At 41.7% G+C, this 20,009-nt stretch overlaps 1 protein-coding gene across 1 annotated transcript in view; it reads left to right on the forward strand.

Annotated features, from left to right (window-relative positions):
• The first annotated feature begins 1,314 nt into the window (after positions 1-1,314).
• The window catches only part of Ppm1a (protein phosphatase, Mg2+/Mn2+ dependent 1A), a 35,391-nt gene continuing 16,696 nt past the window's right edge, over positions 1,315-20,009 (forward strand). Inside the window, exon 1 of the mRNA XM_051195983.1 lies at positions 1,315-1,566. The gene's annotated coding sequence lies outside the window, so the exon portion shown is untranslated. The remainder of the gene's footprint in view (positions 1,567-20,009) is intronic.

A 20,009-nucleotide genomic window follows, 5' to 3' on the forward strand; every position in this document is an offset into this window, starting at 1 on the left:
CCAAAGTAGAGAAATAGTTTGCTGAATGACAGTGAAGAGCAGTTTGTATTTGATCTAACAGTTAAGACAATAATTTTAGGAGACACAAAGTAACAGGGTGCAAATTGCAGCAGTAAGCACCAGGAAGAAAAAGGGCAGGCCTCAACACAACTCATCTTCTTATTGGCCAGTACTCAATAGTTTTAGTATTCTTTTTAAAGTACTAGCTTATTTCAACGAAATATTTGGTTTTCCTTTGTATTATGCCAGAATCTCTCTTAAACTTCTGTTCCTGTGAATTTGGTGTGTAGGGGTTAAACTGGTGACTGAGAAGCTGGGAAGGCATCCCAGCCAATGGGAACTCAAACTGGTGATGTACTGCTTTCCAGCTCTGATTCATTGGCTGCCTAGGGTTTGTCATTCTATCCCCCGGCGTCTACAAGCAGCGTGGGTAGGGTTTTCTGTGGTCTAGCTAGCCAAACTGGATTTTGGCCGTCTGCACGTGCAGTTTCAACTACCTTTAGCTCATCTCTAGCTCTTCATGGAAGCAGCTATCACGTTGTTGATTGTCCTTTAGATTTTGAAAAACCCTCGGTAACGTTAACCGAGGTCTTTGGCAAAGCCGAAATCACGTGACCGTGTAACGCGCACATAAGTACAAGTCTAAATCTCTGGAGCGACAGAGGGATAACCTGCCAGAAGCTCTAGGCACGTGTCCCAAGGCATGACCTGCTTACACACACACACACACACACACACACACACGTATGTAATATGGCGTGCGTGTGCGGCTCCTGGGGTCGCAGAGGAAAGGCTGACTCGCCCACGCCGGGCCCTAACCGCGACTGCCCAGGACATCTGCGTCTGTAAGCTGCGGCAAGAGGCAGTGTGCACGCCGACGGTCAGGCTTGGAGGGGGCCTCAGCGCCCCAGCGCGGAGGCCGGGCGCCTGGCTCCCACCCAGGGCTCCCAGGCTCCCTAGAGACCAGGCCCCCGGCGCCGGCCGCCCCACACCGGCCCGCTAAGCAGCAGCGCAGGGCAGTGACGTCACCGCACTCCCCCTCCCCCGCCCCCGCCGCAGTTCCGGCCCTCCCACATCCGGGTCTCTGCAGCCTCTGAGCCGCGCCGCAGCTGCAGGGCGGGGGAGCTGGCGGCGCGGGGCGGGGCCGGGCCGGGGGAGGGGCGGCGCCGTCGAGAGCGCGCGTGCGCGGGTCCGCGCTAGAGGCAGCGGTGGCGCGAGGGGCGGGAGCGCGCGCAGGAGCCAGAACGCCGTGGTCTCCGCGCCGGCCGGGTCCGCAGCTCGGGATCGGGTGGCTGGGGCGGGGGGAGGGGGGCCCAGGCAGGTGGGGCGGCAAGCGATGAGTCCTCGGCGCCTCCTCCGCCTCCCGCGGGCCCCGCTCTCTGCCTCCCGCTCCAACGCCCGGATGATCTGAGCCGCGAGGGCTCCGAGAGCCGGGGGCCCGGACCCAGCCCGGCTCCTCCCCTCCTTCGCCCGGGCCCGGCCGCCGCTGTGGGACCCCGTGTCCGGCCGCCGTCGCCGCCGCCTCCCCGGCCGACCAAGGGACCCGCCCGCCCGCGGCTGCTCCGGGTAAGCGCGTCGTTCGGGCGAGGGCGGGCGGGCGGGCCTGCGCAGCGGCCAGGCCTGGGGCCTGTAAACAAGCCGGGCGTTTGCCCGGGCGCTCCCGGGAGGAGACGCGACAACTCCACCCCCTGGGCGGCCTCCTCCCGGAGCCCGCGGCGGGCGGCGAGGGGTTAACGCGCGGCGGGGGTGGGGGCGGGCCGTGCGCGGCGGCGGGGAGGGGGCGCGACCCTCGGCCGGGCGGGGCGGACCCCAGCGGCCCCGGAACTTTCGGGGAGCCCGAAGCGGGGCCGCCCCTTGGAGCAGACCAGCCCGCGAGTCCCCACGATTTGGAGACGGTGCCGCTGGGCCGAAAGTGAGGCCCCTAACTCGGCCGTGATGGCTCCAGTTCATTCATTATTCCGGCTTCGAGCAAACCCATTGAAGACGACTACAGGTTTTGCATCATTTTGGCTGTGTCTACTGGAGTAAAGTTCTTTATGTTAGAGTTTAGTTGAGGCGCGGCTCCCTTCTGCTTGTAGGTTGTAAATACACTCGGGATCCTTTTCTTGAAAGACAGCTGGCTGTGGAGAGCCTTCTGCCAACTGGAGTTTTAGATGTTTTACAAATTTCACCATCCGAAGTTATTTTTCTTTTTTCTCAAGCACCACATGGTCCTTAGAAGTCCACAAAGGTCAGAGTCAAAGCAACCTACAGTGCCACCCCCACCCCAAGTTTCCTGCTAGTTGGGATAATGCCCCTGATGTATTTTTAAACGTGGTTAAGAGTATAGGAGAATGGCATTGTTTGAGAAGAATAAATAATTTTGACGTTATGGAGATTAGTAATTTTCAACATTTATGAGAAGAAAAGCACTCTTTCAGATTTCAAACACGACCACTTTCTCGATGGAGAAGCCCTCTCTAAGGAGTATAGAATTTAAACTGTTCTCTTCTGGGCATTAGGGTTCCATAGTCCAGTAGTGCTTGGTCCCAGACTCTCTTTAACCAGACAGAACACTTCATTTCCACACTTTTTTCTCTTTTATATTTCTGGGCCTTTTCCAAAGATTATTTCTGTAGTTAGAGACGATGAAGAATCTTGAGACAAGGAAGATAGTGAGCAGCTTCACCCCTTATTTTTAAATCTTAGATACTGCCTTTATTGGTTTAATGTCTGCTTTACCATTTAATAGTTTGAAGCACAAAAATCACATCATTTTCCTATGTTACAGTTCTTTTCTTATGTTTGGTTTTACATTGTTGGGCATAGATCTAGCCCAGGGCCTCTCAAATGATGCAAGAGTCCCACCCTACGTTCTCTCACTTGCCTAATATCTATCTATCTATCTATCTATCTATCTATCTATCTATCTAATACCTATATATAATATATAGGTATATATATAATGTATAGGTATATACATTAACGTCCAACTATGTTGGGATGACTGCCGTTGACCCGGAAGCTTACAGCAGTAATGCATTGCAATTATAACGAACTACATGTTCAAGTTGCTTCAAACGTTTTTAATACTAGACACATCTGGAGAATAATTATGATGGTGGTATAAAATATTAAGATGGATAACGTTCCACATCAGTTACCTTTATATATGTTTGAGAAGCATCAAGTTGCTTCTTGCAGGGCTTGAAGCTCTGTATTTTCACATAGATTGGATAACTATATTTCAGTATGAAGTGATGAACCATAATTATAGTATAACCTGTTGAAAGGAATTCAGCCCTGCCAGAATCATGTAGGAATGGCTGTGCTCTGAAATAGCTGTGTCCATGGACAAGCCCTCTAACCTTTGGAGTCTCGGGTTCTGAATCAATGAAACTAAGGGGGGTAAATTATATCATCACATGTCCATTTATTGAATTTTTTTTTTTTTTTTTTTTTTTTTTGTTCTCTTGACTTTCTGTGGCGGTTACACATACCTTTAATGAATACGTGCCTGATGTGTGCCAGCCACTTAGATATTTGAGCATTCTTAAGTTTATTTTTCTTTCTGGGCTCTGTTCTATTTAAGAGAACATGAAGTTTGTGGTTTGTGCTTTAGGGAAGCTTCCTGTGGTGACCCTCACTGGTCTTTGTCTATTGGGAAGCCTGGAAGAACTAACTGACTCCTGGGAGAACTAGGAGGATGGACATCCTATGTTATCCTATGTCCTATGGAGATAGCATGTTTGAAGAAGCTAGGACCCTCAGTAGTTGGATATGATGGGCATTATAAGAATATATTGTATGTGTGTAATTTTTTTGGTTGGTTCAAGCTGAGTGTTGTTTATTTTTTGCCTTATTAAACTGTTTAGAAATTTGTGATACCCATTCCCCCTCCCCCCAAAAAAAGTATAACAACTTTTAGTCAACTGGTAAATATTGCTAAGTGGATACTAAATGCCTACATCCTTTTAATTTTTAGACCACATCTTGACTGTTTACTGTATGACCAATAGAATGTATTGTTGATTGTGGGTTAACCAAAATTATTTTCTTTATACATAATTTTAAGCTAAAAACTGGATTGCCCTAAACTTAGTCTATACTGATACAAAAATACTTTTTGATACTACATTTGATATTCCTTCTAAATGATCATCTGTTGTTTGAGTAATAAACTTGAATATTGTAAGTCCTTAATCAAGTGAGAAGAGTCTTAAACAAAAAATCAGCTCAAGCAGAATTTTGTGAATAGTTAACACAAAAAGATAAAGTAAGTCTTGGCCTTGGGACATGTGGGGATGGGTCTTGGGAAAGGGGGAACAGGCAACATGAAGTAATTAGCAAAAGATTTCTTTGTATGTGTTGTCATACATTGTCCTGTGTTTAGATAACAAAAATATTTAAAAATCCCATTGCCTCATGTATCATGCTGCTATTCTTAGCAAGGTGTATTTCTTTTCTGGTGTGTTGTTTAGCCATTCTCATATAAGAAGCTTGTTTAATGTATAGCGAAAGAAAAGGGGGTTATAGTCTCTTCTTCAAGTTTCCTAATGTTTAATGTACTCAGTGTTATTTAAGTTATATTTTAAAAAACGTATTGTTTGTGTTTTGAGTCAGGGGTCTTACTACATAGCCTTGGCTGGACTGTAACTCACTATGTAGACCAGCCTGGCCCCCAGTGCTGGGAATAAAGGCATGCGCCACCATACCTGGCTACAAGTAACAATATATGTTTTAATAATTTATTTTTATTTTATGTGCATTGGTGTGATGGTGTCAGATTGCCTGGAACTGAGTTACAGACAGGTGTGAGTGGCTATGTGGGTGCTGGGAATTGATCAGGGGTCATCTGGAAGGGCAGCGAGTGCTCTTAACCACTGAGCCATCTCTCCAACCCTACAAGTAACAATATTATACATCTTTCTGAGTTTGTAGAACATACACATTTTAATGATTTTAACCTTTATATATTACCTGTCTATATACTGCCTAGACTCTGGGTTTCTCCCCCAAGGCAGTTAGGAAAAGCTAGAGAAAATATTGTATGCAATGATCTATATACTTTTACCTAAAACATAATAGGACTTGACAGTTTTTATAAGGAACCGAGAAGTACAAGTTTATGTATGTTGATAAATTGGACTGTGGGGGCTAGAGAGATGTCTCTAGTTAAGAACATTTACTGTTCTTGAAGCAAAGAACTGAGATTTTGTTCCCAGTACCAACATATCAGCTCATAACCATCAGTTACTCCATTTTTAGGGAATCTGAAACTTTCTGGCCTCTACCAGCTGTGGCAGACATACATGTAGACAAAGCATTCACACATAAAATAGAAGTGAATGGATTGGACTGTAGAAACTGTCTGTCCCCTATCTCTTTGTCATCCTCCCTACCCTCAAGGTTTCTCTAGGTTGTCCTAGAACTCTATAGACCAGGCTAGCCTTGAACTCAGAGATCAATACGGTGTTTTTAATAGAGATGTTTTAAGGATTCTTTGAGTTGATGAAGAGGGAACTTGAGTTTTCATAATTTTTGGCTTTTTTGTTTTGTTTTGGTTTGGTTTGGTTTGGTTTTGGTTTTGGTTTTTCATGATAGGGTTTCTCTGTATAACAATCCTGGCTGCCTGGAACTCATTTTTGTAGATCAAGTTGGCCTTGAACTCATTTGAGATCTGCTTCCTCTGCCTCCCAAGTGCTGGGACTAAAGGTGTGTGCTACCATACCTGGCTGAGTTCATAAGTCTTAATGTTTTCATTTGGAACCCATTGATTCAAGTGTGTGTAGTATTAATGTTTAGGATCTGAATTTTGTGGCAGATAATAATTTGAAAATCATGAAACTAAAGTTCTTCTGGATAAATAGAAGAAAGTAAATAATAAAAACTATACTTTCCTGGTAGTGGGCAGTGGTGGTACACAACTTTAATCTCAGCCCTAGGGAGGCAGAGGCCAGCCTGATCCACAGAATGAGTTCCAGGACATCCAGGGCTCCACAGACAAACCCTGTCTCAAAAAACAACTACAAAAGACCCCTATACTGTATTGACCTTTTATTTGTGCTTTTCACAACAGCCCTCTTGAAAAATAGTTTTCCACCTCTTGATTTAAGTAATCTTGGATAAGTATTTTTACATTGCATGTTTCTAAACATAAACATTCTTGTAATTATTCTCTAAACAGTATGTTTAATTTACATAGCATTTCCAGTGTATTTAATATTAAGTGATCTAAAGGTGACTTGATGTATATAGGAGGGTGAATATAGTTTGCATATAGATATTACACCTTTTAAAGTGAGGGACATGTGGAATCCTGCAACCAGTCTCTTGTTAAGTGCCACTACATAGCTGTATATGGGATTAGTGCGCCTAAGTGACATTGCAGAATCATATCTATAGATTTAAAAATAGTCTGGAAATGGTCCTGAGTGGATTCTCTCATTTAAAAGGGAATTCCTGGAACCAGAATTGTAAAAGCTGAATGTTAGCATTTCTGAATTGTGGCTTTTTGCTGTTAAAACGAGTACTTGTAAGTGTACATAGTTGTCTTTCTCTACAAGAATCCCTTCAAAAAGGATGTGTGGTAATGCTTAGTTTTTCATTTCCAGGGCTTTAGAAGTTAAAACCAGAAATGTTGTCCTCACCCACCACTGTTAAGATTGAGTTGTATTCTTGAGTGGTCTAGAGCCTGAGTGAAGAACCCAGGGGACTGTTTCTGAGTAGATGGACCCGCAGAGCCTCGCAAGGATCCACAAAGTAGAAGTAGAGCAAAAGCAGCCCTCAGCCCCTGCTTTCCCACTCACAGTCACTGGCCATGGCTGTTTACTTGATTTTAAGGCTCAGTTTTTTAACTCTGTGAAATGGAACTGTCTCTTAGAAGGTTGTCTTAAGAGATTTGGTAGAATAATTATACAAAGACTTGTATTGGGCATGGTGGATCACACCAGCACTTGGTGTGATCTCTGTGAGTTTCATGCCAGCCTGATGTATATAGGAAGCTCAAGGCCTGCTAAGGCTTGCTCAAAAAAAGGGTGTGGGTGGTGGGGCACCAAATAAATGATAGGTATTAATTACTAAATTTATGGAATCTTAGGTTTTCTGAGACCGTGTTTCCCTGTATTGCTTTGGAGCCTGTCCTGGAACTTGCTTTGTGGACCAGGCTGGTCTCAAACTCACAGAGCTCCACCTGCCTCTGCCTCCTGAGTGCTGGAATTAAAGGCGTGTGCCACCAACACCCAGCAAGTTTATGGACTCTTATCTTTTTCTTTCTTCTCCTCCTCCTTTATTAATTTCTCTGTAACAGCTCTATCTGTCCTGAACTCCATCTGTGGACCAGGCTGTCCCTGAACTCACATGGATCCACCTGCCTCTGCTTTCCGAGTGCTGGGATTAAAGGTAAGGAGCAGCACACCAGGCTAAGATTATGGAATCTGGAGATATTTAGGAGAATATTGGTTGAGTAGAAGACTGAGAATATGTTGCAAAGACTCTCGGTATATAGAGTTCATATGCACAGAATAAATGTCAAGTAAAAGAAAGTACAAAATGTTTCCTTGGCTTTCTGGAGTTGGAAAGGGTCATGCCTAGGATTGGAGTTGGTGATTAGGCAATAGTAGATGGTGAAATTGGTGATAAAGAATAGCAATAATCAATAAGTAGGGAAGAGTTGAGTTGGTATTTTGGTGGTGATTAGGCAATAGTAGATGGTGAAATTGGTGATAAAGAATAGCAATAATCAATAAGTAGAGAAGAGTTGAGTTGGAATTTTGCAGAAGAATTAAATTTCATGGTTAGAAACAATCAGAAAAGATAAACTGCATTATTCTGTCCAACTCAATTCTGCCTGTTTTAAAAACTAATGGACATTAAGGCTCTGGGTTGTTTGAGGCTGTACACTCCCAGTCTTGACTCCCTCAACCTAGACCAGCACTAGTACTGGAACTGGCCTCTTCCATTAGTCCATCAATCCATTCTATAAATACAAAATTCTTCCCCCAATACTCTTATTCATACTGTTTCTTCTCCACATTCTTCAGTAATTCCCTGTTGAGCCTTCTATGATTAGATCCCAGACATAATGTTTCCATCCAGCTGGACCCTTGTCACTGGAGTGCATCCATTACTTTCCTCTCTAGGGTCTTCCTTAACACTAATTTGCACCAGCCACCCTTCCTTTTTAAAATCAAGGCTCATTTTCAGTAATAGCATGCCTGTATTTCTATGGCTTTTAAATCATATATTTTACTTTTAGGTATGTGTGTCTTAGTTATTCTGAAAGGGAATATACAGTAATTTATTCCCAGGGCCTACTGCAATGCTACGTGTCTAGCAGACATTCACATACTTGGTAAGGAATAATGAAGCTCTGCCTGACATGTGTCTCTGCTGAAAGAGGAGGTGGAGTGGTTATGAGCTTCCTGGTGGCAGACATCCTGACTCTTTGTGAACATAGATGTCTAAGTGTGAAAGTTACACTTTCACAAGTGGGACACTTTCACGAGTTGGTGTGGAGATTGGGTTCCCTGATGGTGGACTTCACAGCTTCATTCTTCTTATCTTTGGGCTTTGGGGTTAATAGGACCCTTACAGTCCCACATTTCTTTTCAGAGCAGCTGACTTTGCAAATATTATCATGTCAGAGTTATCCTTATAACCACAGGGGAATTATGTAGTCAGAGGAATTTGACAGTGCATTCATCAAAGAAGCATTATCAACAGATTTAATTTGAACCAGGTTGCTAACATATAGACCTCTAGACTTTACAGTTGATCAAAATGTTAAACTATTTCAGTATTTAGGAAATATGTTTTACTATTCCATCATTATTAAATTTTGTTATTGTTTGTTTTTGCTTTTAGTTTTTTGAGACAGGGTTTCTCTGTGTAGCTTTGGTATCTGCCCTGGAAAACTAGCTTTTGTAGACCAGAACTCACGGAGATCTGGATGCCTCTGCCTCCCAAGTGCTGGGACTAAAGGCATGCATTACCACCACCTGGCTCCATTATTAGATTTTTAAGTAGATAATTTCTTGTAATTAGTAACTTCAGTTCATTTATTGACTATGATAACTAATGAGATCAGAGTCATGAATTTAATCTTTATGTGCCCTTTATTTTTCTGACCTTGACATTGACTAGTAACAACAAACATCTATATAACAGGTACTGTTAGAAGTTATTTCCAATTATCTCTTCAAAGCTTCTCAATATTCCTACCAGATAGCATTATTAGTTATAGCCTAACAAACAAGGAAATTGAGACAAAGCTTTAAAGCCAAAAGCATGTTCTGGACTCTTGAAAATAACTCTTAAATGTGGGTCACTGCACTTTTATTGCTGCTGTTGAAGGTTTTTTGGCCACAGTGTTGTGTTAGAGTGTTTGTATAGGAAGGATATGACTTCAATTCTATTGTCCCCAAAGAGTGTGACTCTTGCGATGAGTTAGAATCTAAGATGGCTGTGTATAACACACTTGAAAAACATGTCATGTGTCATATTAGCTGCCTTTAGAACTTTTCACCAAGCAGAGCTACACACACACACACACACACACACACACACACACACACACACACACACACACACACACACCCCTACCCTTCTAAGATGGGGTACAGCACAAAAGAAGGTCCTTGGAAACTGGAGCCTATCTTCACTCATTGGAAACAGATCCTCAGTGTGTGCCTGTTTAATCCTTTCAGTCTCTTCTGGTTTCTGATTGCACACCAAGAAATTGAATGTGAGCCAGAAATATGTCAGACTATGAGGAAGCATAGGTCATGTGCAATTCAGTGTAAATTTAGGATGGTACTTTGTATTCATCTATGGTATGACTGTCTAAAGTAGAGATGGAGAAAATCTTTTTTTTCATGCTATATGTATCATTATTTTAGTGAATATGTTATTCAAGAACTATCTGTTCTCTTTCAAAGAATAACATAATTGATTACCAGCTTTGAATGCCTAAATTGTTAGTGCTACTTTCCTTTAATATGATTGGTAGGAAATTTGACCCCATCCCCCCCCCATCCCAATCTATGGGATATGGCTTACCTTCCTTTGTTAACAGAATTCCATAGTGAGAGATAAGTAAAGCATAGCTATGTATTTTGTCTTGTTTTCTTTGCAAAACAAAATCTCAACACTTGTCAGGCTTTAGAAAAACATCTTTGCAGTGTGTCTCCGTGCTTTAGAATGCTGGGGTGGGGAGTGATTATCCCTGCTTGAAATACAGCAAACAGATACAGATGGTCAGCACTGAGATAGGGAAGACTTGAGATGGCATGGTTGGTCTTGAAAGCGGCAGCTTTTGTTGTGTTGTCAGCGTACAGTTTACCCATGTACGTTCAGAGTTTTTTTTATCTGTCTGTAAAGATGCTTCCTGCTACTGGGGCCCTTCAGCATATATTCTACGGAACTGCTTGCTTTCCAGCTGCTGGCTCTGCACTGGCTGTGGGCAGTGGGAAAGCAGCGCTTCCCTAGTATAACTCCAAGACTACAGCAGAGAGGGTGGCTCCTGCTCCCATAAGTTAGTCCTTGTCATGTCTGAATTGCGATATAATTTTTAATTAAGCCATCCATAACTCTCTAGGTTGTTTTCCTGAGGGGAGGCTCTCACTAGGTTGCCCAGGCTGGTCTCTGAACGACTCAGGAGGAGGTACTGCCTCCTTATTCCTCCCCCCATTTCACGTGTTTCACTCCTATGCCCAGCTCAATATTTTCATATTTATGATGTGGAATGATTGTTTCTGTGGCGATAAAACAGAATGAACTGTGCATTCTGTAGAATAAGCAGAATGGAAATGGTTAAGACACTGTTGGCAGGTCAGCTTCCATGAGAATATCTTGTTTAGAAAAGTCAATCACTGCTCAGTCACTAGGCAGTCAAGATGGTCGCTGCTATTCATTTCCTCCACACATGTACCCTGTCAGGTGTTAGCCTCTTGGGCTAAATACTGACCAAAAAGCCATGGTCTCTCCCTTCATGACTCTTAAATACATAGGGAAAGATTGCTCTGGCAGGGAGTGTTACTAAGGGAAATTCAGGCTTCTGTGAGCCTGAGGCAAGGACTGTGATAGGGATTTGACAGTGTACCTCTTGGGCCATGCCATTAGAAGTGGGGCTGTTCAAATAGAGGCCATAGTTGGATGTAATTTTTTCGTCTTTGAAGTGTCCCCGTCTCCCTCCCCCCCCCTCGCTTTCCCTGTATTCCTATCCTCCATAGAAAGTATGTGTGCCAGTGTATAGATTCAGTGAATGTGGTATTTGATTTGGAAGATATATCTACTTAGAAGTCTTTCCAGAGAAGCTGCTATTGGCTCTCCTTCCTAGAGGAGATACTTCATATGTAAAATATTTAGGAGCCCTATGTATTTCATCTGTTGATGTAGTATTGCTTGCCTTAAATGTTAGTTACATTTCTCCCTTCTTCCAACTTAAATATACAAGGATTTTGGCAAATGCTGTAGATGTTCAGTTGAGAAGTTTTTCAGAGAGAGAGAGAGAAAGAAAGGAAGGGTGGATTGGCTGGCTCAGTAAGTCAGCTTTTGTTACTGGGTCAGCCAAATCTGAATCCTTATGCAAAGATTAAAAATTAGCAAACTAGAAATTAACTACATTTAAAAATCTGTAGTTCTTATTCAAAACTGATAAATTTGGATCATTTAACAAGTGAGGCCAATTGTGGTTGTACATATCAAGCATTCTTAGAAAACTTGACAAATGAAGTAGCTCTGTGCTAGTTAAGTCTCTGCTGATTTTTATGCTCACTAGTAGTTTCTCAGTCAGTTAGCTAATTATTCAGCATACTTGTAAAATTTACTTTAAAAAAATCGTGTGAGACACACCTAGGTAAATTATGAGACAGCTACCTTATGCAGTATGCAATTCAAATCTTACCAGGTCTAGAAATACTGTTTTGTTTTGTTTTGTTTTAATTATGAAACACAGTTAACAAAGCTCTATAATATGCACTTTGAAACTGTTGCCAACATTTATACTTGTTCATTTAGAGATTGTGTTCAAATTCAAATGAAGATTTGAACATGTCTCTAGCATAACTGAATTTGTGCAGCAGCAGCTAGTGCTTTTAGTGTTTGCTCAGTGTCGCCTCCGCTTTTACAATTGCTACTATTGTGGTCCTTTTGTTTGTTTTTGTTTTTGTTTTTGTTTTTTTTTTTTTTTTTTTTTTTGGTTTTTGTTTTCCTCCTTTTCTTCTGAAACTTAGACTTCCCTGAGTGTCACTGAAATGGTTTTCTTGGCAATGTCTGTCTCAGATTCACCTGTTCTTTTTTTTTTTTTTTTTTTCTTCTAAGTGCTGTAAGGAAGACTTAAAAGCAAGATGGGTAAATAGAGTAACATTGCTCAAAGTGTGCAGAAGTATAGTGGTAAAAATCAAATTAGAATGGCTTTTCAGACCTCAGTAACACTGAATTTGTGAACATTACAATAAAACCTGAGCTTGTTGAAGAGAAGAATAAAGCTGGGCATTATGGGGTACACCTATAATCCCAGCACTTGAGAGGCAGAGGCAAACCAATTTCTGATTCAAGGCCAAGCCTGGTTTACACTGCAAATTCCAGGCTAGCTAGGGCTAGCTACATAGTGAGACCCTGAGAAACAAGGGGAGGGAAGAGGAATACTTAGAGCAAAAATGATGTGATAAAAAGTAACAAATAGGCTAAAAAAAAAAAAAAAAACAAAAAAACTTTGAGTGCTGTATGAATGCCAGTCAAATGTCAGTGATAAAATAAAGACCTTTCTGATACTTAATATCATTAGGATCTTTTTTTTTTTTTTTTTTTTTTTTTTTTTTTTTTGAGCCTTGTTCAGGAATTTTGAAGGTGAGCAATAGTCTTCACCAGTGTAGAGTAGTAAAGCCATAGAATTACCTTGAAATAGATTTTTGGAGGCATTTCCCAGAAGACTCAGTAGCATCCACCTGGGTTTCCATGTTAGAGGAAATGTGGTCTAGATGCTGCCCATACCATTCTTTACCAGTAAAAACTTGGGGCGCACGCCTTCAATCCCAGGATTCAGGAGTCAGAAGCAGGTGGATCTCTTGTGAGCTCAAAGCCAGCCTGGTCTACAGAGCAAGTTTAGGACAGCCAGGGATACACAGAGAAACCTGCCTTGAAAAACAAAGCAAACAAACAGCAGTCAGGAGTCAGATAAGGTTAAGAATCTGAATGACCAGAAAAGTGACCAGTGACCTTCTGTCTGTTATTCCTTCATCCAAAAGGGCCAAGATCCTCTCAGCCTGCCCTATTACTTTCTGTCTGTCTTTAGTCCTCAGATCTCTATGGTTAATTTTGGTCAGCTGGTAGCTGGTTCCACCCTCTGATTCAGAAACCCAAGTAGAATTTTAGTCAGTAAAGTGCTATAACAAACAAATTGGAAATTTGAGGGCAGGAGAGTATGAACTATGAGAGTCATTATATATGTTTGACTGATGGGGTATTATAGAGTAACCATTATATTCAGTTCTTTAGATTAGAAATACTGCCAAGAATATTTTGTGTCAGCCGAGCCATGGTGGTGCAAACCTTCAATCCCAGCACTGGGGAGGCAGAGGCAGGCAGATCTCTGAGTTCAAGGCCAGCTTGGTTTACAGAGCTAGTTCCAGGACAGCCTCCAAAGCCACAGAGAAACCCTGTCTTGGGGGGGGGGGAGATTATTTTGTGTCTTGTTTATTTTAAGTGTTGAGCCTACATGTATGTTTGTGTGCCTGGTGCCCTTAGTGGTCAGAAGGAGGCACTGTATTGTCTGAAACTGGAGTTAACATATGATTGTGAGCCACCGAGTAGGTGCTGGGAAGAAGAGCCAGATCCACTATGATAATGACGGGGTTCTTGAATGCTGAGCCTTCTCTCGGCCCTGTTTATGAGTAGTTTTTAAGGAGATGATGAAAGTGCGCTTTTGTCCCTCCCTATCAGCTTATGTAATAACTTTGGTTTCATTTTTGTTCTCATACGAAGTAGTGGGTTGTGTTGATCACTTTGTACATATATGTTCTTACTGTACTTTGCTCTCATAGTCATGATTCCTTGCAGCCTTTCCTCACTTCCTCCCTCTACTTTCTCTTGTCCCTGAAGTAATTCCTATTGGCTATGCTCCCTCCCTCCCTCCCTCCCTCCCTCCCTCCCTCCCTCCCTCCCTCCCTCCCTCCCTCTCTCTCTCTCTCTCTCTCTGTGTGTGTGTGTATATAAAACATGTATTGTTTCTCTTAACATTTATTTCACTGGGGCTGGAGACATGGATGGCTCAGAGTTTAAGAGTACTGTCTGTTCTTCCAGAGGTCCTGAGTTCAATTCCCAGTAACCACATGGTGGCTCAACCATCTGTCATGAGATCTGCTACCTTCTTCTGGTGTGCAAGCATAACGAAGGCAAAACACTGAATACACAGTAAACAAATTTTTAAAATTTGCTTCACTTAACATGCCTTCCATTTTCCTGCAGATAGTAGGTATTTGTGTCGGATATTGCCTAGTATTTTTTATTTTGTTTTGTTTAGTCAAGAGAGGGTGTTGAAGTCCAGGCTGGCCTTGAACTCACAGAGATGAGCCTGCCTCTGCCTCCTGAGTGCTCACACTGCCATCACTTGACACCACTGCCCAATGTGCCCAGAGTATTTTACATATAATTCTTTTAAGGGCAAAGTGATAGAATGTGCTGTGTTTTCTTAGAGAAAGTAGGGTTGTTTTTTTCCTTTTTGGTTTTTGAAGACAGGGTTTCACTGTGTAGTCCTGGCTGGCCTGGAACTCAGGGAGATCTGTCTGCCTCTTCCTCTGCCTCCTCAGTGCTGGAATTTAAAGTTCATCCCTCCCCCTGCCACAGCCTGATGAAGTTCATTATTTTAACAGACAAGTTATCTGATTTATATTGATATTGTAAAAGAAATAGGTTTATAATGTGTGTATTGTTTTAATAACAATACTTTGTAAAAGACATTCATATAAATCTGCATTAACTTTATAAGTTATTTAAAAAAAACTAGTAAATTATAGGAGAAACTATTGATTTTTAGCTAGTTAACTTACAGATTAGAGTTTTTTCCCCTTTCTTTTCTTTTTTTTTTTTTTTTTATTGTTTTAAAATAATACTTAAAGCAAGAGAAATTTGAGACAATATTTACAATCCTGAGAGGGACTTTAGTGTGATACCTTAAAGATGTTGGCTTTGTAAACCACAAACTAATAGACTCTATAAGAAAATCTGTGCCACTAATATAAGTATGCCCAATATCCACATGGTGGCTCACAGCCATTAGCTTTAACTCCAGTTCTAGAGGATCTGGTGGCATGGGTTTCTCCTTGATGTAAAATATTTAGAAAATATGAGCTACCAGAACATTTGCTAAACTTGGCTGCTATAGGTGAGGTACCATTACTGTGCTGGTTTTGAGGATCTCCAAAATAGATGACACTAGAGAACTCTGCTACTCCTTTAAGCCAGGGAGTTTATAGGAACAGAGCTGAGCCAACAGGCTCTGGCCTTAGAGGTTGCACAGGCCTGTATTTTATATTCCTTAGAGCCTATATCGTGTTTGTTACTCATTGTTCTCATAGATCTTACATATCCTTCAGAATGATGTCATTCTATCTGTATGAAATAGTTTTTTTAAAAACTCCTTTACCAGTAGTGGGGATTATGAATAACCTTCAAGAAGGCTGGAGAAGTGGTTCAGGTAATTTGCTTGGGGCTGGCTCAGCCAAAGAGCTCATGCAAGGCTCACAATATGGCTAATGAGGTTGGTCATTGTTCATGTATTTACTGGCCATTTGTTTTATTATTTATTCATTTGATCACCTGTCCATATCCTTTTTCCATTTCATTTCTTTTGAAGTATTTTCTCTTTCCAGAGGAGGAAGCCAGGGGATTAGGACTTAGCTGTCTTAGGCCTCAGCTAGTTCCAGGCTCCTGCAGTTGTAGGACTCAAATCTCAAAATGACAAACCAGTAGTTCTTGTCTTAACAGAACCTTTTACATGTTTTAAGAATATTAATTTTTGTTTCACATATTGCAGATACTTAAAATAGCTTGCCTTTCTGAATTTTTTGTTGCTGTTGTGTTATTTTGTTTTTGAGATGGATAGGGTCTTGCTGTCCTCAAATGTGTGACTCCTCTGTCCAGAATTGTGCACTACTAAATCCTCTTCCTGCAGGGCTATGACCTTGTTTTGAGTATAACCGTGTATCAGCTGCAGTCTTTACTCTTCTGGACTTAGTATGTCCCTGTGCACTGTTCTGCCACTCTTGGAAAGCCCTTTTCTACCGTAAGATACAGAACCCTTTCCAGGTGTAATAGTATGGCATTGTCATTAAATGCCAGAGAGACACCTGTATATACTCTTGTGTTATTTATGAGGTGGGAGGCAGCCTCCTACTGCAGGGGTGGAAAAGGCCAGCCGACCACCTCACCACTGTGGGACCTGTTCCCCTATTTCCTTTGAACTTGTAGTTCTACTTTTCCTCATCAGTTTTTTCTGTCTCAGCACCACTTCTTACATCTATTGTGCAAATTGTCATGATGTTTGAAATGTGTCAGCCATTCACTTGTTTGGTTTTTTTTTTTTTTTTCCAATGTATTTTGAAGTTTCATCAAGATCCAGAACTAAAAGGGCTATTTTACTGAGTTTATAGCCCACTAAAATGAGATGATAGCTATCTTTATCATGATTCTGTTTCGGTAAACTCTTATTCCTAGGCCTTTGTCAACTTCTGTGGCAGGGCCTTGCTGTGTTGCCCTGGCTGGCCTTGAACTTGATACTCCCCTCAGATCCCAGAAGCTGGGGTAATGGACCTGTGCTGCCACATCCAGCTTGAAAATTTCTTTTTTTAAATTGCCATGTCTCTTGATTTTTTAAAACATGGCAGTTGTTAATAGTTTTCTTATGATTTTTCTATATCATTATAACCTCATAGTTTTTTCATGTATATGTTAGGTTTTGAATAGTTACTGGCAACAGTTTGATCCATTATCATTTTGCATTTCTTTATCTTATCCTACTGTATTGACCAGTTTTGATAGTCATTGCTAAGAAACAGGGTTAATACCTTGCTCTTGTTTTTTCCCTAGGAATTGTTCTAGTCACTGCATTTCGTCTTTGACTTTAAAAATAAATTTACCAGCAAATGGATTTTATCAAATGCCTGAGGGTATAGTTGTGCTTTATTTTCTTTGAACTTTCTAGTTTTTTATGAAGTGTCTAACTTGTAGCCTTTCCTGGCCTGGAACTTACTGTATAGACCAGGCTAGCCTTAAACTCAAAGAGATCAGCCTGCTATTGTTTCCTGGGATTAAAGGAATATGCCACCACACGTGGCTCCTTTGAACTTTTAAAGAAATAATATATTGATAAAATCTAATACTGGTCCATAGCAGTGTTTCTAAAATGAACACTAGTGATTTCTAATCACATTTAATTTGATTTTTTTGTATCGGTTAATGATATGTTTGCACAATAATATATAGTTGTTGGACTATGCTTCTTTAGCCACAGAATGTACAGACATCATTCATTTCATTATTGCCTATTTGCTATTCTAAAGAAGTCTGAAGCTAGGCTGAGTTGTCTCTTTTGAGAAGGGGACATGTTAAATTTGTCTGAACCTTTGTATTCTTAAAATATGCTTTGATGTTGGCCGGTTTCTGCTAAATTTATGTTTATTTTGTGAATAATGAAACCTTTCAGGCATATGTCCTCAAATAGCTATGAATATAGCCCAACATAAAATCATAATACTAAACACTGAGATTCCCTCCCCCACCCCCAAACACAAACACACCAGATTCTGCTGCTCTTGAGTGTGAACTTTGTAGATGACAGTCATGCCTCACTCAGAAGTACTCGTTTGTTTTCTTTCTGTTTAGATTTGTGCGTTTGGGGAGTTTAGTGTCTCTCCTGCTGTTTGATTTTCTTACAGTGTGCCAGTTAGAGCTAGGCCTGTGTAGTCTGCGCCCTTTCTCCATCTGCTCATTTGTCTCTGCTCACTGGCTGGACGATTTGCTCATTTCCGTCTTTCCCATGGCCGATTGACTGCTGTGGCTTTTTGTCTCCTAAGTCTTTTCATGCCATCTAAAATATTTTAGTATTTTGTTTTTAATCTCCTAAATGTATCTTCTTACCTTTTTAATGATTTTTTTTGGTTATTTTTTTATGTTTCACAAACCAGATTTTAAGTTTTTTTTTTTTAATGTGTGATTTAGTTTTCTAGAGTAAATCAAAGCACATTCATGAACATCTATTTAGAATTTGTATATTAGGTTCCATAGGTTTTTTTTTAATATTTTTTATTCTTTTGACAACCTCATATATGCATGCAATATCCAAATCTCTTCCCCCAGACAGCCAGCCCTCCCACCTTCGTGCCCTGTGATCTCTTCAATTTTAACAACCCACTGAATCCAGTTAGTGCTATCTGCATGTGAGGCCATCTACCAGTCGTGGGCAGCCTGCTAGCAGCTTTCAGTTGCCTATAGGTCCTCAGCTGGGAACTGGAAGTTCATAAGCCATTCCATCATGCTAGAAAGATGACTGGCGCAGTCTTGTGCAGGTAACTGTAGCTGCTGTTGAGTTCACAGCATTTCACAGCATTCCTTCCATCCCTGACTCCTACATCCTTTCCTCCCCGCTTGCTCAGTGCTCCTGAGCCTTGGCTGGGGGAAGGGAGCAGGGCATGATATAAATACTCCAGTTAGGGCTGAGCACTCAGCTGTCACAAGTGTTATTCTCAGCACTTTGACTGGTTATGTCTGCCTTGACTGCTGCCCACTACAAACAGAAGCTTCTGACCCAGACCAAGAGCAGTGTTAGCCTGTGGGTATAAATACAAATGTTCAAAGGCAATTCTACAATTTAGCAAAACTACAGTAGGGCAGTGGCTGTCAACCTTCCTAATGCTGTTCCTTGTGTTGTGTTCCCTATTGTGTGTGTGTGACCCCTGACCATACAATATGTTTATGTTTTTGAGACAGTTTCTCTGTGTCCTGGTGTCCTGGAACTCACTCTGTGGCCTAGGCTGCTTGGACCTCACAGAGCTCAGCCTGCCTCTGTGCACCCTCTCCACCCAGTCACACAGCTACTTTCACTGCTAATTCTCAGCTGTACTTTTGTTACTGTTACGAATTGTTACCTAAGTATTTGTGTTTTCCAGTGGCCTTAAGTGGCCAGTGAAAGGGGCGGTAGGGCCTGTGATTGACCTCAGACCTGGGCTCTTGACCAGGTCTATAGTACCAGGCATCACTTCCCTCCAGTGGAGCCAGCCTCAGATCCAGTCAGAAAGTAGCTGACTGCCCCCTGCCCAGCCCTGCATTATTGAACCAGTGGGCACATCTGTCTGAGAGTTTGGTTTTTAACATGCAGGGTCCACACAGTGAGTCATTGGTGACTTTTCTCTCTCTCCTAATGACATTCAGAGCATGCCAGTGGATAGGAAATTTCCCCAGTGGTTCTAGCTTGATGGTTTCACAGATTTGCTTCTGTTTTCTATTTAAAAGTTACTAAGTTGCTTTGTTGTTTACTCCAAAATAGTATGACTAGACAACTTGCTTGTCAGAATATCTGGGTACCATTCATATCTTCCCCTTGGAGTTCAACTGGCAGACTGCATTATGCATATTAGGATCAATCTTTGAAGGGCATGATAGTCCTTCACTAGCTAGTCCTTAGTTTGGGACAGGTAAGGAACTAGAAAAGATTACCACCTTTTCTAGTAGAAGGATTGACTATTGGGTATTATGTCAGTTCTCTTGGCTGACTTATAGTATTACAGACTTGGTGGTTTAAAGTTAGTTTAGACTTAGTTTTACCCTCTTAGAGTTCTAAGGTAAAGTGGGTTTCACTAAGCCTAGTCAAGGTGTCACAGGAATGTGCTCACTCCAGTGGCTTTGGGAGAATCTTTTCCTTGCCTTTCCGACCTCCTGTGGCAGCTAGCATTCCCTCCCTTGCCTTGTAGCTACATCAACCCAAGCATAAAGATGACCACCTCCAGATTTCTCTGTTCTGTCAGGTGGCTTTTTTT

Source organism: Phodopus roborovskii, unplaced genomic scaffold (assembly GCF_943737965.1).
Source record: "Phodopus roborovskii unplaced genomic scaffold, PHOROB, whole genome shotgun sequence".
In the NCBI taxonomy this organism is placed as follows: Eukaryota; Metazoa; Chordata; class Mammalia; order Rodentia; family Cricetidae; genus Phodopus; species Phodopus roborovskii.